The sequence below is a fragment of the Pieris brassicae genome, chromosome 12, assembly GCF_905147105.1.
Source record: "Pieris brassicae chromosome 12, ilPieBrab1.1, whole genome shotgun sequence".
In the NCBI taxonomy this organism is placed as follows: domain Eukaryota; kingdom Metazoa; phylum Arthropoda; class Insecta; order Lepidoptera; family Pieridae; genus Pieris; species Pieris brassicae.
Genome location: NC_059676.1, coordinates 8,567,569 through 8,584,223, shown reverse-complemented (window position 1 = coordinate 8,584,223; position 16,655 = coordinate 8,567,569). Strand labels below are relative to the sequence as shown.

The window sequence follows — 16,655 nt, the reverse complement described above, 5'->3', positions numbered from 1 at the left end:
GCTATTTTTTTCTCAGTGCATAGTACAATTAGTACATAGTACCTTTACAATTCAAACTTTTTTCATGTAACCTTAAAGCGTTTGACATAACATTTGAGCGTTTGAATGCGTGCTGCAAATATCGTCAAAGAGGATCGTCTTGTAAGAAAAATTAAAATCGTTTCAAATAAAAAAATTACAAGTTTTTCACATGACCAGTTTTATGTCGCCTGGTACAGTCGGAATACCAACAAAATTATTTATATACGCCAGAAAAACAAACAAAGAATGTTGTACATCATAAAGCATTTTTAGTTGATTATACCAATTCGAAACATTCATAGTTAAGACAGGATAACGTCTGTCGGGTTCGCTAGTTGTTTATAAGCTGTAAGATTATATTATTATCTTTGGCTTACGCAAATAGGTGGTACGTACTTTATTGTATAAACAACCGGTAAATTTAATGTTAATTAAAACAATACACTAATTGAAGGATCAAGAAGCTATTATTTATAAATAAAGATTAATATTCAACTCGTTTCTCAATGTTATATTAATAAAGTTTCCTAGTATTGTCGTACTGGTCCCATCTTTACATTGAAGATTATACAACATCATACAAATGACTGTACATAAACACAACCTAACCAAAATGCTGGGACTACGGTCTCGAAATAATTTACGATATCTTTACGATAGCAATAAATTTTCATATAAAGCGAAATTTGGAACTAAATAAACACATTATGCGTGTTTCGAATAGGATAACGTATTAACGTATGCGAATTCATCTGAGTTTCATCATGGGTCATGGAAGCAGAACACGAAATACCGTCGTACAGACGTCCGTATTTTATTTATTTATCAATAAAAAAACATTACTATTATATACAATAAAATAGATATATTTACAAGTTATAATTATAGAAGTGTTCTTAAATTCTTTCACAGATAAGACTTACAGAATGCGAACTAAACTAAAAATAAAAACAAAAGAATAATAGGTATAAAAACGTAAACAGCACAACAATTGCACAAGACAAAACAATTACAACGATTTTAAAAGCTTCCATAACTAATACAGAGGGTATTTGTTGTGAGCCAACCAACGTGCTTTATTGTAACATTATTTAAGTTTTATGTCTAATATTATTATTATATTACTACTTATACTAAAAATGTATTTATATTTTTAGGTTATATTAACATGGCTGTGTTGTTCTCTGTCAATTCCTTTAAGAAAACTTAAACGTATCATGAACGTCATAAGCTAAATTAGCTCGTAAAAGGAACTAAATCACATTTATCAATATTTAATTTAATTAATCTTTATTCAATTTTCTTAACATACATATTAATAATTAAAAATTAATAAATAGACACATGCGACAGTACACTGGGACCCCACAGCCCTTGAGCTTTTTGGGCAAAAGTCTTTACACTAAAGGGAACACAATCGAAGTTGGAGAGAGGAGATATTTGAGCCGTTTATTGCTATCCGCCTGTGCAGTGGCCGCACCAGATTTTTTAAATTTTATAACTAATTGAACAAGCCACTGTGTGCGTCTATAACGAGAAATATAACTTTGTCACTAGTAATTACAATATCCATAATAAATCACACGTGAGTATAATTTAATTATCTATGAATATCTACATAATGACGCCAGTACAATGTACAACAATGTTAAATAATATATTTTGTTTTTCATATAACTAACGCGCAAGAAGGTACTAGTGACTCAAAGGTCTATTATTACACGTAGTTTATACGTAACAGTTCAGTGTCTCATATTTATCTTAGGAACTTGAGAGTGAGTGAGTGCCCCTGGCATTGAGAGTGTCCATGGGCGGCGTATCACTTAACATCAGATAAGCATCGTGGCCGTTGGACCCCTGTTCTATAAAAAAAAACTTGAGAAATGTAATGTAATGTTCAAAATATTATTATAACTTATAAACTTATAATAATAATAATAAATATTCATATAGATGTTATTTATAAATCGTATAACAATATGCATGTCTACCAATATGACGTAACCAAATTAGATACAAAAAGTCGACGTTGTGGTTCAGGTACTGAACCTACTAAAAAATAAAGATCTCGAAGCGGATACGGAAATCTGAGGCCCTGACGGCGCCGCTGGTTTTTTTATTATTGTATAATCGTCGTACAACGGAAAATTTTTGAACCAAATTCAAAACTAAAGGTATCTTGTGTTATTTACTTTCGACACTTACATAAAATAATTTCCATTAAAACAGGCCTCAAAATGCTGTATCTGTTACATAATCATTTGTTAATCGTAGGTGATTAGCCTTCTGTGCTTGACGCACGCCGTCGACATTTTTGGGTTTAAGGCTGACTTCCTGACGATGTTCTCCTTCACCGTTCGAGCGAATGTTAAATGCGCACATATCAAGGAAGTCCATTGGTGCACAGCCGGGTTCAAACCTAAAACCTAAGAGATGAGAGTCACACGCTGAAGCTACTAGGCCAACACTGCTCGTATATAGAGTTTATACCCGTTTAATTACATTCGCTTACTATATCGATAATAATACGACCATTTTCTAGAACCGTAAGTATCTAGATTTTTATTTTCTTAGAGGCTGATAACGCACTTGCAAGCTCTCGAAGCGGGCTGGCTGTAATGCTACTTTTTTCATACAACCCCTGTTCTAACGGTAAACGGGGAGGAGGCTCACCTGATGTTAAGTGATACTGTGGCCCATGGATGCTTACATTTCCAGATGGCTCACAAGTTCGTTGCCGGCCTTTTAAGAATTGGTACGCTCTTTTCTTTAAGGATTCTACAAGATTTAAAAATTTCTGGGCAATCTGTGCGTCCCCCACCTAACGCCTAATTTTCCGATGGTGTAATCCCAGAGAGGGCTACTCCACAGCGGAAACGAGTGGTACCGGGAGTAATCTCCGTTCAAACTGCACCTTCATTTGCTCGGGTTATAACACAATACATATAAACATATTCTACATGATTTACGCCGTAATAATAATTCCAATAATTTAAATGTAATTGAAAAGCAAAGGTTTATATCTAGATATATCAATCTTATTAATTCTAGATATTAGTTAGCCAATACGACCTACATAGTAATCTAGATTGAAAATCTAGTAATTCAATTCTAGGGTTGAACAATTTAATACAAACCATCTAGCTTAATAAAATTTCCGATTTCAATACACTTTGAAATTTTAATCCAATTTTCGATTTTAATACAAGTTTCTGATTATCATACTATAATCCAATTTACAAAATATCACATACATACAGTCCAGTGATACCTTTTATGGGTTTTGCTTAACATTAGTCTTGCACAGCCCTAGAACATTACCCAACCAAGCCAGCGAGAAAGTCTAATTACGAATAGTTTCTTCACACTGCAATTTTCTTCCAACGAGAATAGATTAAAATCCACAACATGCATCTTGTATAAACAGATAACTTTGATTATGGATTACGTAATTTAAAAAATATAATATAGTATAGTATTTATTAGAAGAGTTAATATAATAAAATCTTAGCGCGTATACGTATAAATATTACCATATTTTGAAACAAAACACAGAAGGCCACCAAGATGCCAGTATTAATTTAATAATGTTATGTTTATTTTACGTTTGTTGTTAAACACTTATACAATAAGTAAGAAAAAATATTCATTCTTCATTCATTCATTCATTAATGACACATTAATTAGCAAGAATTGTTTTCTGATCATTAGTTGATCTAATCATTGTAAGTGACGTTTGACAACTGACACCTTCCTGCTAATTCGCAGATGAATTAATCTATTGACGTTTTTTAAAGGTAAATCTTGAATCAATTATTCAATTTCACGTCTTTTACCGATATTTTAAATTATAAAAAAAATATTTAAAACCTCACGTACAATCAATACTATGTTATATATACACTAAACGATAGAGTAAAATGATCATGAGTATATAGAACAAGGTGAAGCGGAAACGATTTTTATAGATGCAAATATATTTCAGAGCAAATCTATACAATAATTAATATCTTTGAATTTTATAAATGGTCATAATATTGTCAAGGTCCATGGATCATTGAAACTAGGTCGTATTGACCTTTTTAATATGTGATTATTAAAAAAAATGCATTTATTAAAATCAAACTATAATTTATAATATTGCATTTGAAATTTTTTGGTTTTCTTTTTTTTGCTAATCATTAATTCCTCAATAGTCTTCACTAAAAGTTAAATAAAAAGAATAATAAATAATTTATGAATGATGGTGAGTTTATAAACTCGATATAATGAAAGAATATATTTAGCTCGACATGATAAATAAATCACGCTTTTTACAGACGGCTCCCTTGCATTAACCTTCTATTCTTATTTATATATTCTGTGAATTAAATACAATTATGAATGTGTCTGCTCTATGCCTTCTGTTTTCAGTTTAAAAATAGAATAGAATCAAGTAGGAATTTGTTTTATAGTTCCAAATTCAAATCAACGTTTTCGGTTACTCTGCCAAAATGCCATAAAATACAATTGTCAAACAGATAAGTTTATTTTAATGTAGCAACATTCCTAAATATGCAAATATTTATATACTTCCAAGTGACGGACAATATTTGTTTTGACGTTTTTTCCTGGGTCTGACCATGACAACATCTTAACTAAATATCCGACAACATAGCTAACTCATACGTAGGATTATAATCCAACTTTGTAACTTTCTGAAATTTAGTTGCAATCTCTCACTTTTTTTTAATGAACAACTACATCCTAGCCTATCGGGCACGCAATCAAGCAGATATGTGACCGAGTAGCTAAGCAGCAGGGGAGTGTTGAAGTCTCCGCTTTCTTAAAAAGGGACATTATTAACTTAAAGGGTTGGCGTCTCCCACCGGACCTGGTCGACAACTACTCCGGAATTATCCTCATAATATTTGTGGGCGAGTCGGAGCCCGCTGTCCGGCGCTACCTGCGTTACATAGCGTTAACTATTCATGTTAGTGACATGTTTGACAATCCTGCCGCAGAATTTTTCCAGGTGCGATCTGTGCTCAAGCAACATGTCTGATAGCCCATCCCGGGATACCCTCATGCCAGTCTCGAGCTCCAGATCGCACCTGGCCCTTTCATACAGTATATAAAGATAAAGCTAATATAGTTAATCATGTCAAAGTGTTAATTACATATAAAGGTACACACTTTTAAACTCTTGTTTTGTGAATAAGTTACGAGATGTTTCGAGATTGACGGGACAGGCTACTCCCGCATCTCGCTTAGGGCGATTGTTGGTGGTACCCTTAGTGTTTAGGGGTTTTAGTGGATATACACAATAGCGAGTACCTCATAAACCTCCCGCACTAAGCACTCGCAGTGCGTTGTTCAATTAATAAAAAGACAGGTCCACTCATCCTTACTCAAAATCAAATAAAAATACATACTAAAAAACTCTAAAGTGAAATAAATTCACTGTGTAAACTGCAGAAAAGAGTATGTTTGTCTTGTTATTGGGGGAATTTACATTGTGTGCGCAAACATAATCGTTATTTGAACTTGAATATTTTTAACAAAATTATTAGTATTGTATTATAGTTTACAATTGACGTGTTACTTAAAAATATCTGAATGGTTTTTACGGGACAGGATGCAAATGAGTGTGCAGTTCTTCACTTCGAATAAAGTGATAACTACCGCCCAAGGACACCAGCAACACTAGGCAAGTGTGTTGCCGACCTGTCAGGGAGTCCTCTTAAAGGCCCCTAAGTTGTATCGGTTTGGCAATAGCTGGTTTCACAAAGAGATGGTGGGCAATAGAAAGTGTCATAAAAATTGCTATGTAGAACACCAGGAGAGATATCGAGAGGATGGAATTTTGCATTCTGCCTTAACGTCCAATGATAAAACTCAGCCGGTCGCTCGAGTACTCGCCGTATAAAATGCGGTAGAAGATGCCGAGGGAACCGAAATCTCTACGCAGTCAAAGGCGGTGAGAACAGCACTCCATGTGGGGCTGGGCTGTATTTTGCGCTTTATACAAAATGTTAGTTTAGAACAGTTAGTCTAGAGGCTTTGAGACACAAACATGAGGGCGTGTGTTTGAATCACGGCTCCTATAGTGAATGCAAACATAGTGATAATGGCATCTCTTGAACTCCGACATATGGTGTCAGGCATACAATGCTGGTGGCTGATATGTCTGGATATATATATATATATATATATATATATATATATATATATAAATGAATTGATGTTCGTTTCTCTCGCTAAAACTCGAGAATGGCTGGATCAATTTCGCTATTATCTTGAAATATTTATGGGAGTTCAGAAAAGGTTTAAACGGTGGCAAAGATTAATAATATTTAGTAAACATTGTCTAATCTAATATATAATAAAAATACTAAAAACGACAATTCAATTTGCTGGAAAAATATTTATGTCTTCGTCTTTAGGAATAAAATATTGTCAGTTAGTTGTCATATTTATACAGATGTGTTTTTTTTTGTTTTATACTTTTAGAGATGTATCTGTTTTGTTTCCTAAATGAATAAATAAATAAATTATTTTTAATTATATATGATAAGAAATTTATCTCGTATCTATAGTATGAGTATCGATCTCTTTGTTCTGTTTTAAAAAAACTTCATACAAGATTTGACATATATATGCAGGTGATACGAAGTACACCAGCTCTTCTAGTATAGACTAAAAAGTATCAATGAAACGGAAGATTTATATACATATAGGGGGGTGCTACCACAGCACTGTATAGTATTATTAAAAATAAAATAAATCAATGGCGCTACAACCTTTTTAGGTCTGGGCCTTAGATTTCTGTATCTGTTTCATCATCATTTGTAAATTGAATAGGCAAATAGGTGATTAGGCTTCTGTGCCTCACGCACGCCGTCGACTTTTTGGGTCTAAGGCAAGTCGGTTTCCTCACGATTTTTTCCTTCACCGTTCGAGATTATGTTAAATGCGCACATAGAAAGAAAATGGTGGTGCACCGACGGGGATCGAACGTACGACCTCAGGGATGAAGCCATTAGGATTAGGATAGGATTATTAATATTTATTATATATAAACTTTTTTATTGTTTAGCCATTCTTTAATAGCGCAGATTGATTATATCATTTAAATAAGTGGACGTGTTAATAGTGTTTTTAGTAAATATCATATGTGAGTGTATGTGCATGTGTGTGTGATAGTTGGAGAGGGTATGTACGCGTGTGTGAGTGAGTGTTAGAAGGGTGTGTGTGGGTATGTCAGGCACGCGCCTGAGAACATATGTGAAAATATTTTAATACATCTAGCAGTCATGTACACTAATAAACGTCGTAAAAAATGTTTCTAAATTTATATTAGTTCCCAAATCGGCGTTGAACGGACGTGAAGAACTATAACTAAGCTTGTCATTGTTTTAAAACACAAAATTCACAAAAATTTTGTAAGTACTAATAGAAAAGCGTTATAGCCGTTAATTTTTGTAATAAAATAAAGAATAAATAAATAGGAAAACGTTTCATTTCTAACAGCAAAGCGCGATGAAATATTTGCATTTACTTTTATTACTAAGGGAACATTATGATATCAAAGTGAATCAATTGAAATTGCTGTGTGTTTTCAGAGTCATGCAAATTTTGTTGAAATAACAAGCTTCCGTTTATACCTATGATTATACACTCTTCATATAGTCAAAAGCGCTTAGAATATGTCTGCATTCGACCTGAGGCCACATGTTCTCGCCTTTGCGGTTACAACGTTAAACATTCGAGAACCATCAATGAGTTATGTCAGCGTTTTCCTCTTCTGATGTAACAATAGCGAAAAGAAGGACATGTCCGTTAAGATTGAATTGATAGGATTAGCCATGAATCATTTATGAGCTGATTGATGATCATCTTATAGTATGTTAATAATACGCTATTGAACTAATTATTAGCATAGTAGAATATATTTTAAATTCTGTTCAAAGCTGTTTTTCAATTTAAGCTTTTATAATTTTAAATGACAAAACTTTTTGCGAGATGGTACGATGTACCGTGCTTGTAAATATGTTAAAAAAGTTTGTTATTATTAATTTTAAATTACACAAATACTATTTAACTTCATGGCCATTGGCGTTTCAAAGATAAGTTTTATACAGTATACTCTATATAATATCAGTCAATCAAACTCAGTATAATACGTTATTTTTCATACTGTCTAATAGCCAATTACAATAGTAGTATAGGCATATAGAGTACGTTCTGATTTATTTGAATTAATACAAATATCGAAAAGGTTATTATATTCTTGAAGCAGTTATGTAAAAAAATATCCAAAACTGTTCAAAACATACAAAGAAACTTGCCTTTAATACCGAGGGATCCAACACGGCTGTGGGTCCCTCCATGCTACACTATAATGTATACAAAATATTGTTACGCCATGGCTATAAACTATTTAATAAATTTAACTTTTAAAGACAAAGTGCCTTTATAGCGTAGGAATATTTGGACCATAGATTTGACACCGATTGTAAATAATTTAACATTGACATTATTCTATGTTCTTAATAAGACATTGTAAAAATTTATATGACATTTGCATGCCTATTTGTATATGGCTGATTGTGCGGATATTTGTAATTGATGGATCTAACCACTGTCTAGGCAAATAAATGATTATTACAATTGTGGTTGATTAACAGACATTTCTTTATAAAATCAGTTAATAAAATAAAATAACGTCAATATTCTGACTAACTGTTTCTAATATACATTAACTGTCAGTACAAATCAGTTCTGTTTTTTTTCGCGATTATAATGTATCAATAAATGCTTTAATTATATTATCAGTGTATCACTTTAAATTATCGGCACTCTGTCGATCATTCGTAAAAACGTTTTTAATTAATGGGATACAGTCTGAATAATTTTCACCTTGTTTATCCGGAAATAGAGTTAGTTGTTGTTAATTTAAATACCCATGGTACATGGTATTTGCATGGTACAGCTTCATAGAAATCTTATCATCAAATATTCAAAAATCTACCATTGTTATTTTTCATTCATAAATTAAACACAACGGCTTTTTTGCCCAATGTTACATTAATAAAATGTAACAAGAACAAAATAAAAGGCTAATGTCATTGAAACTGCTCGTTAACCGTTGTAGCAAAACGTAGAGCGTAACTTGTGTAATTTGTTATGCAAAGGTCGTACTGTCAATGTCAAGTTGATGTTTTTGGCATTTTACATCCACGACGAAAAAAATACTTAGACACAACTAAGGCATTGGACCATGACTCACCGAACCTGTTTTTTTAATACTAACGAAAGCCTTTTCGTTATTTTAAATAGAACACAGTTTCAAAGTTTTGATTGCGCTATTTATGGGAAACGGTTAGTAACTTAGTAACTTTGTGCTGGACTTGACTTAGGGTTAAAAATGTAAAACGAAAGAACGGTGCGAGTCGTCTGTGCATCGTTACGATCCGGTTTTCTGTTTGACCAATAACAGTAAAACGAAAATTGTTTCGTCTTTTGATTCAAATGAGAAAAAATGTATACGTTAGTCCTGACTGCAATAATCAAACTACCTAATATATCTTTTCTAAATTATGTCTTATTTTTTATCGCTATCAAATACATTTTATAAAATATACAGGAAAGACGAGCGACGCGCAATTTATCACGTGGAGAATCATTTCGCTAATACACTATTAAATTCTTAACGTGAATTATCTTTAAAAACTTTGTTTTTTGTATTAAAACTATAATAATTTGATATAAATTCTAAATATAGATATATTAGTAATTTAATACATACCCAATATTTATTTTATGCTATTGTTATACATAAGCGATCTATGCGTGCGCATTTTTTTTATCCAGTAACCCTACCCATTTAGGCCTTCTTGGCCTCAGGTGGCATCGGTTTCTTTGATCATTTTCATTTCATAGACAAGAAAGTGAGCCGCCTTCTCTCTGACACATGTCATCGATTTTTGAAAATGAAACATTGAGACGTGTATAAGAAGCGCGCGCTGAATCCACAAGGCCAACTAAATGTAATGAAAACGAAATAACGAATAGTTTTAATATAAATTAGAATATTAACGTCTTTAAAAAAATTATAACGATTATTTAATATTTTTTATTATTTTACATGTCAACGACGTTTTTAAAAACCACTTTTCTATCAAAAAAATCCACAACGTAGGTATATTCGGAATTAAAAGTTTTATCGCGGACTGGTTTGTTTCATTTAACAACGAGGATATGGAACATCTACTAAATTATATGCAATAAGTATTTATATTACCTTACTTTATCGTTAATTAATCTCATTTCAATATTAAAATATAAAATGTAAATTATTTATATTGCAACACAATCCATCTAAATCACAGAGCAATACATCAGTAGTGAGAACTGTATTTCAGGAGAATATCGTTTATCGTCTTGCTTGTTATTAAACCGGTGAAGTTTGACATATTGAATCCGTTATTTTAATGTCATAAGCTATGGCAGCTGTGTATGTGTGGATGTCGTGTGCCTAAACCGAACAAAAAACCAGTGGCGCTGGCGCTTTTGTTCACCGGACGAATGGGTGTTAAATGCGCACATAAACTCAACGTTTATTGGTTTAAAGATCGAACCTAAGGAATGAGAGTCACACGCAATCTATATTTCGTGAATGACTGGGATTGATGAACAAATAGTGAAATAGAACGTTCAAAAATGCAAATTACATTAATAACTCGAAGTTTCGAGTGCTTATCGTGATCCAAAAGACAAATGTAATGAAAAGTTATTCAATTCGCAACCCAAATTTACAGATAACAAACAAATTTACATATAATACAAGTTATAGACATTCCGGTTGGCCTCAACTCGCGTATAATATATAACGACGTGTTAAGAAAGATAAATGAAAATCCTGTTTCAAGGGAATCCCAATACTCAGTTAGGTATTGGGGATTTTTTTACTAAGGGTTATTCCAAGCCAGAGCGAAATACTAAAAAACCAAATTAAAAATGTAGAAAATCAGTACATACTTAAGACTCAAATCTTGAATCTGACAAAAAAATACACTAACAGAAGTTTAAAGTTATATATATTCTTGCCTATCTTATGTAATTTAATACATTTTTTTCTTTACTCACAGTTGCCTGGAAGAGATCGCTCGAAAGCGATAAGGCCGCCAGTTACCCTCCTTTTGATTTAATTATGTCCATTTTTTTATATTGTAATGTAACGAAGTGTTAATAAATAAAAATACTAGCTGACCTGGCAAACGTCATTTTGCCATGTATATTTCCAGGAAACATTTAGTTCAATACAAATAGCCTATCTACTATAATAAAAGTAGTTGATCGTAGAGGGGTGACAATTAAGGGTTGTATGTATTTTTGTATGCTGTATCATAAAAAAATAAAAACAAAAAAATATAAGTTTTTGGGGTGGACGGACACCCCTTAAAAATAAAAACAAAGAAATGTTGTCTAAAAAATAAAAATAAAATTTTAGGGTGGACCTTACCACTTACGGGTTTAAAAGATAGATAGTAGCTGATTCTCAGACTTACTGAATATGCATAAAAAAATTCATAAGCATCGGTCTAGCGTTTACGGAGGAGTATGGGAACGAACATTGTGACACGAGAATTTAATATATATATATCAAGTGTACAGGCACTAATTAAAGATTTAAGTTGGCGGTAGATAGTACCGGTGAGTAGATAAGTATCGTAATACGAAGAAATGATGCCAGCATTAAAGGTACACTGCCAGAGAGACCACATTATTTAAATTTGTTTATATTTTTAGTTATTATTATTACCGTCTAGGTTAAGAATATTGTAAACACTGTATATTTTTGTGTTGAAAATATATTGTTAATAAGGTTTGTGCACGTATTGACGTCTTGAGTTCAAAGCCTCGGTTTTTAACTACGAAATGTTATATTGTCTTGTGTCAGGCCCATTCACATGCCTGCTTATGTTCGACGAGCTAGTATTAATAGCGATTATATAAACATAAATATGCAATCAGGAATCGAACCAATTAGCCATCATTGAGCCAGACTGATAACCTACCCTTATAAGATTAGTCTTATTAGTCAGGAAATACTCCAGAGAGGCCTTGGACGACTGACGTGAAAAGGGGTTTGGCGTGAACAGTATTCGCTGGCGAGTTAGTCAATGCGGCGTGTTTTTTTTTTTATTTACGCATAACAGACCCAATGAGCGTAAATGCGCGGAAATAAAGTCCACCATACTATAGTCAACGAAACCTTATCAACCCAAATTACTGTTGATAATATTACTACCTTGACAACGTAATTAAATTAACAATAATCATATTTTAACCTACTTACGATATGTTAGCGATGCAAATTTAATGAGAATCATCATTAACACGTTTTGTTGAATATCGATTTTGTTTAAAAAATTCATGTAGTAAATTGCTATAAAAGCCGTGTTCTGTTAATTCAAACCTGGCCTAATACTATTAACTATTTAATGGTTTGATTGTTATAATTTTATAGCTTGTATGTCACTGGCCTTAGTATATAGTGGACAGAAAAACTGTGTACAGTTTGTGTTTCCACCACACCAACTTCCTTTATATTAATATCATTTATACAATAATTAATAAATATTGGAATTACCTAAACAATTCCCTGTCATATATTATTGTTTAAAGATTACAAATTATGGCACAAGAGGTAATGCCGGCCAGCGGGCTTTGACCCAAAAATATCAAGAGGATTCCCGGAGTAGTTGTCGCCCGGGCCGCCAAGCGTTTCAATTAAATAAACTCCCTTTTTATACAATCCTCAGCTGCCTATTAAAAAAGCCTTACTGTTTGGTAAACGTCTAACTGTCAACTATATCTAAGAGTTCAAGAGAATAACTTTAATTCCGTATGTGATCATACCTGATTGCAGCTTCTAACAAGCGTTTTGTAAAATAAAATGATCAAAAAAGCAACGGATAGTTAATTGCCTGTTCTACTCCGTTCTACGCCTTGCTGACCAGACCACACCAGTAAATGATTTGAGACGGTTAAATGATTTAGAAGCGTATACTTTTGACTCACCTTCAGAAGTGTGTGTGCTATTTTTTGGTGAATTCATAACTACATCAAAGACGTCAGAGCTTGTTAGTCATGTAATGGAAAATCCCGAAAATTTAGTATATTTCCATACAAAAATTCGAATTATCATTTTTTTATCTAGACTTAGAATGTTGACGCGTTGTGGCACACACTGTCGACGTGCGCAACCAGTGAGCATTAGTAACACTTCGGTCTTCCTTTATATTATGGCGACATTGACGTAGATTTTCACATAATCTCTTTTTTATAAAATGCTCACAGCTTCCTAAGTTCGCGTAATGGAAACTTGTGAGAATCTAGTATATTTCGATAAATCCCATAATTCTAATACAAAAACAGCTCGACTTTTTTCATTTAGACCACCAATTATCATACATGTACAAAAACATGACAAAAATATAAAAACCACCGAAATTAAGTCATACAAAAAAGGGTTAGCAAAAAAATAACAATAAATTTAGACAACATTGCAAAAACAGAAATTATACCAAGCTTTAAATTATTTGTATGATATTTAGAATAAGTTTAAAGTCCCAAAATCCCACGTAATGGGACAAAAACACATTACTGTGTCTGTTGTAATGTACCCAAAAAAAATCCCCGGAAACGTATCCAACACCTCTAACTATATAAGTATAACTAAGCCATGAGGCGGCCTCGACTAGAGGACACTCCTATTTACCTCGTCCTATAGTCTATATAAATCAAAAACTATAGTTACCTCATATATTATATTAATTACTTTACATGATGTAAAACAATTAAACAAATTGGTCTTTAATTAAATGCTTAATTATCATATAAAAACATATTTTTTGTTTTTAAGTTTTTTATTTGTTTTAGCTAAAATTTTAATTATTAAGTATAATTACACAATCAATATTTTTCGAAATTGTTTAAAAACATTAAAATAAAAATAAAATTATTCAAAAAATTATTCGTTGACGCCTATAGTTTTGTAAAAATATGAAAAAATATTATTGTAATAACTTACTTTTGCGATAAATAACAACCACTCCGCGTTATCAACTCGAGCACTGTTCACTAACTGTTAAGCAATTTTGTGTAAGCGGCTCAAAGCCTTAGATTATTGACGTTATGCTGCCGTCAGGGAGCGAGCAAACATAGTTTGTCAACAAGCTACAGGGAAGGAAAATAGGCTTTATTGATTTGTACTCAATCTAAAAAACATCGTAAAAAACTCTATATTTATTAATACACACCCGCGTCAAATCGCACATCAATGCGATCAATATTTGCCTATTATTTTAATTCAAATGGTATCACAAATATTTATTTGTATAAAACATTTTTAATACTTTATAAATAAATCTTAAATGGAATAATTCTGTAAAAACAAAATGTACATATAACTTTTGTATGAGCTTTCGTACATATACGTAAGTTTTTTAAACATACTAAATTAATATTTTGTTTCAGTTCTGGTTAGAATAGACGAGAAGAAACTTTTTCTTGCCAACTATTTTATTTTCCTAAATATATCTGCTGTTACAATTTCTATTTTAATTGAATTTAATTGTTCCGTCATACATGATTTTTGTATTTCCTTGTAATAATTTTCTTCGATGCTGTAGCTAAATTTATTTTAGGAATTTTGCCTTTATCTAACAGCTAACATTAATTATATATAACAAAAAACAATTAAACTAAACATATAGCCAAATATGAAATATAATATGTACAAAAAGGTTCTAAAATTTTTTAAAAGAAAAAAAAACGTTGAGGCCCTCAAATCTTGCACATCTATAAATATTTATTTCTAATATTTAGGGGAACTATGACTTCCGTACTTTTTGACGTACGGGAGTTAGAAACATGTCCTAAGTGCTTAAAACTCGCTCACACGGTGAAAGATAAAAAAAAACTGGCATGCCTTAGGTGCAAAAGTCAACGGCGTGTGTCAGGCACAGACTTACCTACTTGTATATTGGAAGAAACATATGAACACGAAATAGATACTAGGGTCAAGACTAAGGGTTACAGCGCCACTGGTATGTTATTGAGTAGTGAGAGCAGTGTTGGCCTAGTGGCTTCAGCGTGCGACGCTCAACCCTGAGGTCGTAGGTTCTATCCCCGGCTGTGCACCAATGGATTTTCTTTCTATGTGCGCATTTAATTTTAGCTCGAACGGTTAAGGAAAACATCGTGAGGAAACCGGCTAGCCTTAGACCCAAAAAGTCGACCGTGTGTGTCAGGCACAGAAGGCTGATGCACCTACTTGCCAATTCAATTCACAAACGATCATGAAACAGATACAGAAATCTGAGGCCCAGACCTAAAAGGTTGTAGCGCCATTGATTTATTTATTTCTATATTATTATTGATCATTATATTGTGTTATTACATTGATTATGTTTGATTTATTAATGGTACAAGATACGGATATATACAATACTAAGGACATATCTATGAATTAGATCATTTTTATTTTGAATTTGCATTTTTGTTTTTCTGCAATTGTCTTTTTGCACTGTGCCGTTCACAATGCTCCGATAAATAAAATTTGTCGTATAAGCACTGAACCGCTAGTTAATTGCTACGCAGTAGCAAGCAAATTCGAAGCAAAGAATGTATACTACAGTCTATCAAAATTCATATCTAAATATTTTCCTTGAATTAAAATTCCAGATTTGGCAAGGTCTTTCATTGAAATTTGTGTTTTTGATTTGCTTACCTTTGGTTTTCTACTAAAAGTTATTGGATTTTTTATAACTGTACTTTGTTTAACAAAAATATTTTTTTAATTTTATGTCAATAGTCGCGTGTTTTCATTTGTTTAAAGCACAGAGTAATCCAGATGTGTTTGTATAAATTATCTCTAAAATGTCTCATCTATGCTTCAGGACCTTAGTACGCTAGAGTATTGGGAGATCTGAACCCCACCACCAACCACCACCAGCATTGTGCATTAAAAGATTTTCTTTCTAAGTGCGTATTTAATACTAGCTCGTGCAGGTGAAGGAAATCAATGATACCAGCATGCCTTAGACCCTTATACGCGCCTTCTACCAAATAGTCGTAGGTCGTAGTACAGAGGGCTGATCGCCTACTTGCCTATTAGAAAAAAAAATTACGAAACAGATACAAAAATCTCAAGGACGTGGCGCACTGGTTTTTTTAGTATAATCTGCGAATAATCTGTGCTCTATGACCCAAATGCTAGAAATCTATCTATCTATTATTCGATACTATTTTAACTAAATTTTCAATAAACATGAAAACAACATTGTAGCATCTAGTAATTATTGAGGAATAAAAAATGGCGGTAAGGTCATGATTATAAACGTGAACGCGTTTTAAATAGTTTGAACTTTGGAAAATCACTGTAAGGCCGCGCTCAACTTAGAAACAGCCATGCGTGGTCTAGCCACATTTTTTTGGTTAAGTCTAATAAATATAAATGAGAATCAAAATGGCTGAATTGATTTAAGACTGAATAGAAAAATTTAAAAGCCGTTCTATGGAGTAAGATAATATGCGGTGTGTAAACTCTAAAAGTTACTACAAAAATTCTGTCAATCCTGTCA

General features: G+C 32.5%; 1 protein-coding gene across 1 annotated transcript in view; it reads right to left on the bottom strand.

Annotated features, from left to right (window-relative positions):
- The window catches only part of LOC123717579 (fatty acyl-CoA reductase wat-like), a 32,131-nt gene extending 17,937 nt beyond the window's left edge, over positions 1–14,194 (bottom strand). The window contains exon 1 of the mRNA XM_045673663.1: positions 14,102–14,194. The gene's annotated coding sequence lies outside the window, so the exon portion shown is untranslated. The remainder of the gene's footprint in view (positions 1–14,101) is intronic.
- Between the last annotated feature and the right edge of the window lie 2,461 nt (positions 14,195–16,655).